This window comes from Aethalodelphis obliquidens, unplaced genomic scaffold (genome assembly GCF_003676395.1).
Source record: "Aethalodelphis obliquidens isolate GAN/ISIS:26980383/991018 unplaced genomic scaffold, ASM367639v1 scaffold3, whole genome shotgun sequence".
NCBI classification, from domain to species: Eukaryota; Metazoa; Chordata; class Mammalia; order Artiodactyla; family Delphinidae; genus Aethalodelphis; species Aethalodelphis obliquidens.
Window position 1 is genome coordinate 25,476,288 of NW_020837947.1, and position 9,487 is coordinate 25,485,774.

Genomic DNA, 9,487 nt, shown 5'->3' on the forward strand with positions numbered 1-9,487 from the left:
AGCCGCTCCACGGCGTGCGGGATCCTCCCGGACCCGGGCACAAACCTGCGCCCCCTGCATCGGCAGGCGGACTCTCAACCACTGTGCCACCAGGGAAGCCCCTCTCTATTCTTTTGATGGTGGAGACCAAGTCTAGTTTGAAATGGAGGAAGAGAAATAGAGGATATAAAGGATTCTCCCACGACTCCTTCCTTTTTTTGTGTGTGAGGTAAGTGTAGTTTAATTCCAGTGAGAAAAAATGCATGTATGGTGCAGGTCCATCGTTCCCAAACGGCTTAACTCACACTTTGGGGAGGGGACAAAGCATCTTATGGACATAAAGTTCCCCGGAACATTCTTGAGAAAATGCTTGCCTGGGAATGCGTTTCGCCTTCCCTCTCTGACTAAGGGAGAATACACTTAGAGCTGGAAGAAAGGGTTTGGGGCTGAAAAATTAGAGTAACTGGCCCTGGAAGCTGCCGACTGGCCAGATGTTGTAGGGATGCAACTTGTTGAGTTGTGGATGTGATTTCTTTGGACGCATATACCACGAATCCCTTGAGACCTAAGGAGAAACATAGTCTTATTTTGATTCAGTATAAAAACTCAACTTGGGTTGATTTCAGGGGAGCCAAGACTGGCCTACAGAGGAAGTATGCATATTTGGAAGAGCTGGGAAAGTCCTTAAGAAAGCTCCTTCATGTAGCAAGTATCTCCCAGCTGGAGATTAGGAGGTCACTATTTCAGATTTATTTCTTGCGATTAAATCTGTTCTTCAGCCAAGACTGTTTCCTTCAGTTACAAGTGTCTCTGGAGGGATGAATGAGAGAGGCAGACCCGTGCGATGGCCGAGCACCCAGTTTCAAAATGTCCTATCTGGTCCCATCCAGGCTCTGCCACTTCTTAACAATAATCTGGGAACGTCCCTGTCCTCTAAGTCTAAATGTCTTCATCTGTAAAATGAAGGTAATAGTAATGTCCACTTCTTAAAAATCTAGTAAAGATTATAATGTTGCATAAATAAAGCATTTTGCTCAGTGACTCACTAGCCCACAGTAAGTGCTCAATAAACCTTAGCTATTATGTATGACAGGCTATTATTAACCCTTATTGGCCCTTATCATTAGAGCACATTTAATTTACCAGATTGATTTCCACAGCGATAGCTCCCTAGGAATAGTGGACAGGACAGAGGGAGAGAGAGAGAAATCTTCCTTGCTCCATGAGGAAGATACAGCGATAGTGTGTATACAGGTCAGGCAAGAGAGGCAAGTTTAGGCATGAGATGTTCCTAGATTCCAGTCCTGATTTTGCTACTTGAAGTTCTGGGGATAATGGGAATTTACTTAGTTCTCTGGGCCTCAGGTTCTATTTCCATAAAAAAGTGGAAAGTAATCCTACCATCTTTCTAAAGCACTAGCTGGAATAAGGTAGGGAGAGAATAAATGAGTACATGATAAATAACAGCTACCTTATGTGGGGCTCAACCCATTGGAGCTCTTCTTCACGGGAAGGCGCTGGGTACCAGGTGGGAGCTGAGCATCCCAGGGAAGAAGACAGCGCAGTGTGGCAGGTGGTCCTTAGAATGGGAGAGAGAAGTGAATCAAGGACAATCCTCACTTCACAATTTTATTCTAAGTCACTGTCGAAGTATTTTGGTTACACTGAAGCTTTCTTTCTTTTTCATCATATCATGGACATATATGGGAGTGATGGCTTTTAATGCTTTGGACTCAGCTTGCTGCAAACTGCACACAAATCTGATGAAGGAGTGAACACAGCTGGTGTCAGAGGCTGGGAGGTGAAGGCCCTCATCGATTGAGTGGGGACATGGTGGGCAGGAGGAGAGACTGGTGGGGATATAGCGTGAGTGTGTAGGGAGGGGGATATTTTGAGATTAAGTGTAATTATCCACCATGACTCTTGCCATAAAGAAAAAAACAGCTGAAAAGTCATGTTGTAAAGTATGGAAACTAAAGAACTGTCTCATTTGCAATGAAAAACCCTCTTGTTTCAAATAACACTCTATTTTTTTCCAAGTTGCTAATATATTTAGACTGTTCAAAATCAAAATGATATAAAAGGTACACACAAAGAAGTCCACTTCACATCTGTCCCTTCCCATCTGTCCTATCCTCTCTCACTTCCCACTCTTTGTACTACTTTTGGTTTGTTGGCGTATTTACCTTTCCAACAGGTCTTTTTACATACGCAGATAGAACAAAATATACTGTTACCCATCCTCCTCATTTTATTACACAAAAATGCAGCCCACGTCGTATTGAGTTTTGCATGCTGTTTTCTCTGCTTAACAGGACAGCCCAAATGCCTCTGTACATCAGTGCGGAAAAGTTGCTCATTATTTTTTTTACAGCTGCATAGGACTGATTTTGTAAATATGCCATGTTTTATTTGGGTCCTATCCAAACTCCGTCACAATAAGCAGTCTTGCACGTTTTCATTTACTATGTGTGCAGATGTAACTGTAAGAAAGATGCTCAGGTGTGGGACTGCCCGGTCTAAGGATCACAGAACCTGTCATGTTGGCAAGTAGTGCCAGAGTCCCCTGCACAGGGCCTGCGCCATTTTTCTCTTCATGGTAAAGTAATGGCATTTTTATTTGTATTTCTCATATTAATTTGTATTCCATTTGGCTATGAATATTTTTCTATGAAATGTCTGTTCATGTGCTTTGCCTGTTTTTCTGTTGGGTTCTTCCTAATCTTCTTTATTCCTGGGAGCTCCTTAGGAGTTCATTATCTATTCAGGAGAACAGTATTAGTCATTTATAGGATCTGCAATTTTTTTCCAGCTTACTATTTTGTCATTTACTTTGCTTATGGTGTATTTGTCATGCTAATGGATTTTAAAATACATATGTAGTTTATCGTCTTTGATTTTATGACATGAATTTTCAGTCATATAAGGGACTTCCCTACTCCAAGGTTAGCAAGGAATTCACTTACGTTGTCTTCTGTGATTTTTAAAAACTTCATTATACTTTTAAATACTTGCTATAATTGAAGGTTTATCCCTATGTATAATGTGAGGTATAGATCCAATTTTATTTTATCTTTTCTTTAGGTGGACAAGTTGTCCCATTAATCTAAAGATCCATTTTTTCTATTGATATAGATGTCATCTTTATCATACACTATATTACTGAATGTGTGTCTATTTTTAAAATTTTCTTCAAATCTACGGGTCTATTTATGTACCAACCAGACATGTAGTTATTAAGACTCTGTGGTGAGTTTTAATATCTGGTAAACTGACTCTCCCACATTCTTTCTTCTTTTAGTTTATCTAGCTATTTAAATTTATTTTTCCACATGAACTTTATGGTGTTATTTGGGGCAGATAATGCCATATTTAGAAGTTAACTTTGGGAGAACTGGCACCTTTTCCTTATTGAGTCTTTCTATCCATGATATCTAAGATATGTCTTTATATACATTGAAGTTCTAGGGGAGGAAAAACTATTGCCCTCTAACTGCCAGGTTCTTCAGCTGGGGCCCTGCAATGAGACCGACAAAAGACTAACAAGAGAAAAAACACTTTATTTTTTATTTATTTATTTTTAATATTTGAGGAAGTTCTTGAATTTCTAGGTGGCTGATGTAGTTATAAGATTTCTTCCAATTATTATTATTAGTTTTAAGAAGATGTTGGGGGTAGGAGTTTAGTAATTAATTTATTTATTTTTGCTGTGTTGGGTCTTCGTTTCTGTGCGAGGGCTTTCTCTAGTTGTGGCAAGCGGGGGCCACTTTTCATCATGGTGCGCGGGCCTCTCACTATCGTGGCCTCTCTTGTTGTGGAGCACAGGCTCCAGACGCGCAGGCTCAGTAGTTGTGGCTCACGGGCCTAGTTGCTCCGCGGCATGTGGGATCCTCCCAGACCAGGGCTCGAACCCATGTCCCCTGCATTAGCAGGCAGACTCTCAACCACTGCGCCACCAGGGAAGCCCGAAAAAACGCTTTATTAACACGTGCTGTACTCATCAGTGATGAATAACTCAAAGCGGTGGTTAGAACTGGGGCTTACATAGTATCTTAGCGAAAGAACAATACATTTGTTAAGAAGTGACAAGACAAAGGATAAGGGGTTTAGGTTTTTAAGGGCTTGTAAACTGTGGGAAGGTAGATACATGTGTGAAACCAATGGAAGATGAGGACTAGTTAGTAAGATTTGTTATGTAGATTTCTCTGGGCTGATAAGAGTCTAAAGTTGTCTCTGTTGATTAAGAATTGTCCTGCCCTGGGGTTCCCTAGAGGCGCAGTGGTTGACAGTCCGCCTGCCGATACAGGGGACACGGGTTTGTGCCCCGGTCCGGGAAGATCCCACATGCCGCGGAGCGGCTGGGCCGGTGAGCCATGGCCGCTGAGCCTGCGCGTCCGGAGCCTGTGCTCCGCAGCGGGAGAGGCCACAACAGTGAGAGGCACGTGTACCGCAAAAAAAAAAAAAAAAAGAATTGTCCTGCCTTTCTTGGTAGAGGAAGGGAGGGCAGAAATGTTTTTGTGTGTGTGTGTGTGTGTGTGTGTGTGTGTGTCTGCTTCTTTTCAATTGCCTTTAGCTCAGAATAATCCTTACATCAGAGTGGCATATTTTAGGGTGGTATGCTCTGAACCCCTGCAAAGTCTATTGTTAGGTTCTTCAGGAGGGCTTTACAATTTTCCTCACATGAAGTTGCACATTTAAAACATCTTTTTCTAGGTATTTTATCTTTTTAGATGCTACTGTAAATATGGTCTTCTTTTCCATCTTATCTTCAGACTAGTTGTCTTAAGAAATTAGGAAGCACCGTGAGACAGACTATATGTTGAAATTAAGTAATTTATAAGGTCAGTCAAGGAAAGCCACAATGAATCAGCTTCAGAACCAGTTCAGTTAACGAAATTTGTACAGACGCTTGTCAGCACCATGAAGTTACTGTAATACATGCTGGTTATGTAGCTTCTAAAACCTGAACAACACATACAACACACAACACAAAACAATTGTTATTGAAAATGGTAGAATGCCAAATCACAATAGGAGACAGAATTTTAAAGGGGTCTTGGTCTCATTTATAACTTATCACTGCCTGTGGTTTTTTTTTTTGGCCACACCACGTGGTATGCAGGATCCTAGTTCCCCAACCAGGGATCAGACCCACAGCCATTGCAGTGGAAGCAGAGTCTTAACCACTGGACCACCAGGGAAGTCCTTGCCATTGCCTTCTAATGGGTGGCCTTAGTATCTGAAGGGGCCGTCTCTTTTGCTGAGGTCTCAATGTGAGCCTAGGAGTTAAGAGGATGTTGGATAGGGTGGATATAAATTGTTCTGGTAAGAAACAGAAGAGATATAGATGCCTGGGGAAATATCCTGGAATGTGAAAGCCTAGAGCTACCTGGGATGGAAATTGGAGGGGGAAGGACTGAGAAGGAACCCCTCTGGTTGGATGAAAAGTTTGGGGTGGAAGAAACATGCTGAATTGGGATGTTTGAATTTGTGTGTTGAGAGCTGGGCTGTCTGACTTCCCTGGGAAATGGTGGTTACTGGCTGAGAAGTCTATCCTTATGGATATCTGAACCTATTTCTCCCCACTTTTCTCCAAGAAAACAATCCATAAACATTTTTCCAAAATTAGCCTTCCTGCAAAAGGATGACTTCTCCCTGTTGCATGTCTCATCACGAGAGAAGAGTGTAACACTCAATTCTGTTTGTGTGATGAATTTTGTGATGAACAGGCATGTGGAACAGTTTCTCTCATTTCTAGCTGTCCACGCTAATAAGCCTGATTCTTGCTGCATTTTGGAGGAAGAAGAGAAGGGCGTCGTTGGGCTCATATGCATTTGCTGTGGCTCCACCCAGATGTTCCACCAGGTGACCTCCATGTGGATGGGTGCCTGCTTCTTATCAGGTAAGTTATTGGCTCATATGCCATCATGTTTTATCTTTTTCGTTTAATACCTGTATTAAAATTACCTTATTTATTTATCTGTTTATTTCTTTATCACAGCCTCTCTCACTCAAAAGCTCCATTAGACTGCGGATCTAGTCTACCCTGTTAACTGCTGTATTCCCAGTGTTCAGAACAGTGTCACGTGGTAGGCCTTTAACATTTGTTGAACAAGTGAATAAAATATAGTTCAGCTTCTATATTTCTTTTGCTTTCTAAAGTTGCAGTTTGTATATGCTGCACTGGCTGAAAATATAGGTTCTGTATAGATTAGTTTATCCTCATTGCAATAATTAAAAAATTGTATGATAATAATGAACTGACAAAATGACTTTCAATTTCCCTTTCTAATCTTACTGTTTCCATACCAAAGGATTTCAAGTGTTCCCACAAATCACCATCGTCATACAAACAAGTAAAGTAAAAATCAACATCTCAAAACAATCCCAAGTTTCAAAATTTAACAGCTGAGAGAAGGAAATTAAGATAGGAAGGGCTGGGCTTGGTTTGTACTTGCAGTTTCTTTTCACTTGCTAATGGATACCTTACTTTTCCTCTTTATGACATGCAGACTGCGATTTCCAGTAATATATTTAATTTAGTCCAGCTATAATAAAATATACCTTTTTTGTGAATGCACTTAACATCTACAAAGTACTGGATGGGAAATAGCTCAAAGCAGAAAAATATTTTGGTTAAAGATTGAAGCAAAATACATTAAAAATTTACTTGAAAATTTGTCAAGTTCAAAAACATCTCTCACCAAAGGAATATTAACTAATATCCACTGATTAAATTAAAAACTGAAAGATGAAAATTATGTAGACATTTAGCTCAAGATACTCGAGAAAAAAAGACAGAGTAAACAAAAAACAAGGGAAAGGAAGAAATGAAAATAAATGTAGAAATTAGTGAGTTAGAAGGCAAGTACTCATACTCTAAGGTAAAAAGCTAATGAGCTTGACTATGTCAAAATTAAAGACTCCTGCTAAATAAAAGGCAACATAGAAAAGCTGAGATGCACAGTATATTAAGAGAAGGTATTTGCAATATTTATAACTGACAAGTAATAAATCTAGAAAACACAAGGAATTCCTGCAAATGGATAAAAACAGCAACATCAACCACCACCACAAATGAAATACCCTGGAAGAAAATGAGTGAAGATTCCTAGAAATAGAAAGCAGAATGGATAACAAGCATATCAACAGACGGTTAACCTCACGATAGGAACTTGATGAAAATAATGAGAAAACATTAGCTCCCTTAAGAAGAGTAAATAATTAGAAAATCAGGTTGTTGGGCCGCACCCCGCAGGCTTGCACGCCTTATAGTTGCCCAGCCTTGAGACTGAAGAAAGAGACCAGAGACGGCGACAGAGACAGCAACAGTTCATTGGACAGGGGTCTTACCGGTCTGAAGCAGAAGGGTCCTGGAGCGACATCCCACTGTGAACTGCAGACCGCCAGGCAGGACATGGCAACCATTTGCACTATCTGGGGGAGAAGGAGGCTACCATTTACAGGCGGAATTGACATCTGATTGGCCCATCAATTACCAGGGAAACCAGCGGCTGGGGCAGAGGCAAGCATGTAGGCAGGGACTAATTAAGCCCTGTAATCAAGCGTATTGGCGGTCCGGTGGTTAAGACTCCGCGCTTCCAATTCAGGGCGTGAGGGTGCGTTCCCTGGTTGCGGAGCTAAGATCCCGCATGCTGCATGGCACGGCCAGGGGAAAAAAAAAAAAAAAAAAGAGTATTGGATAGTCATGTGTGTCAAGCAGGGCCGGTTGAGCAGGAGATGTACAGAGAGCAAGAGAACAGCCATCTTGGATGGCCTGACTATACGCAGATATTATTACCATGTTAGCAGGGATGTGTGGGAAATAAGAACCTCCTTGCACTGCAGGTGGAGAGCAACCTAGACATATTGGAGAAATGGCCTGTCTACATACTGCAATTAGCAACATTTCTGGGTATAACTCAGGGCTATGGCATGGAATTTTGGCCCTTTAGGGAAAATTGTTTTCGGGTCTCCTATCAAGGGTGGACTTCCTCAAACACCTTTACATGGGATTTGTACTGATATCACGCTAGGCCCTTGTACCCTTCCAGATGGTTGGTAATTTGTATCAGCTCCTCCCACCCCTCATTTTCCCTCTGTATAGCATTGAGAAAGTCTCACACAGATTCTTAAGAGGATGTGTTAGAGGATATTCATTGAAGAGGTGTCCATGTTAGCAGGTGTCCATCCCTCGGGGCATGGATAAGTTAAGGATGGTGCACATATGACATGGAATACTACACACCTGTTAGAAGAGATGAATTAGATGAGTACTGTTGTAGGCTGAATAATGGTCCTCTAAGGATGGCCACGTTTTAATCCCCAGAACCTGTGCAGATGTGATTAAGTAATGTTAAGAGTCTTGAGGTGGGGGAAGAGTATCCTGGATTACCCAGGTGGGCCCAGTGCAATAACAGGAGTCCTTAACAGAGGAAGGCAGTAGGATCACAGGAGTAGGAGATGTAATGAAGGAAGCAAGAAGCTGGCATGAAGGAAGGGGTCATGAGCCCAGGAATGCAGGTGGCCTCTGGAAGCTGAAAAAGTCAAGGACACAAGATTCTTCCCTAAGAGTCTTTGAAAAAACCAACCCTGGCAACGCTTTGACGTTAGCCCAGTGACTTAAGGTGGTAGTTGATATTAACTTTGAACTTCTGATCTCCAGAACCATACGATAATAACTTTTGTTGTTTTAAGCTTCTGAATTTGAGATAATTTGTTATGGCAGCAATAAGAAACTAATATAAGCATACAATATGGATAGGTTTAAAAATTACAGAGTGAAATAAATAAAAAAGATATTATGTTTTTCTAGAAAACACACTGATCCAAGAACTGGAAGAAGTCTATTTAGGAGAAAGGAATGGGGGTAGGGATTACAGTAAAGTAAAAAAATAAATAAAAGAATTGAAATAGAGAGTCTTGTACAGAGCAATTGTAAAAATGAGTCATAAAGAAGGAAGTATGATTAACTCTTATCTCTGCACCTGAGATTCCCTGTAACACTCCTCCTATCAAATTAAAAAAAGAAAGAAAGAAAGAAAGAATGAATGAATGAAAGAAAAAGAAAGAAAGAAAGCAGCGGAATGGAATGGTATGGAAAATATGGAGGTGGTTCTATGAAAAGATCCTTGGTATCCATGACCATGAAGAAAAGGAGGAAAACAGTAACACCATTTGATGTGGGAAATGGGTTTTAACCACAGATATAGAGGATACTTAGGCAGTAAATAGTATTTATAACATTAAGCAAAGAAATTGAATATTTAGATAAAATCAGTACTCTTTTGCAGGAATTTTAAATTACCAAAATTGACTCAAGGAATGGCTTAAAAGAAAAAAGCAAAAAAAATAACAAAAGAAACCAATTAGGTGGAAAACCAAAGAGGAATTTAAAATATTTCCTAAAATGTAATCCTCCTAAAGCCAGATTTGGATATTTTGAAAGACTAATTCCATAAATACCTTCCAAAAAAAGATGATTTCTATGCTGTTTAATCTGTTCCAG

General features: G+C 40.6%; 1 long non-coding RNA gene across 3 annotated transcripts; it reads left to right on the forward strand.

The window, feature by feature from the left end:
* Positions 1 to 5: 5 nt before the first annotated feature.
* Positions 6 to 9,026, forward strand: LOC113608662 (uncharacterized). 3 transcript variants are annotated; one of them, XR_003428385.1, is made up of 4 exons: positions 6 to 208; positions 606 to 1,780; positions 5,738 to 5,881; positions 5,981 to 9,026. It is a non-coding gene; the product is annotated as an uncharacterized LOC113608662 (long non-coding RNA). The 3 variants fall into 3 exon arrangements; XR_003428383.1 differs by lacking the exon at positions 6 to 208 and having other exon boundaries at positions 215 to 1,780; positions 5,102 to 5,881; XR_003428378.1 differs by lacking the exon at positions 6 to 208 and having other exon boundaries at positions 215 to 1,780.
* The last annotated feature ends 461 nt before the right edge of the window (positions 9,027 to 9,487 follow it).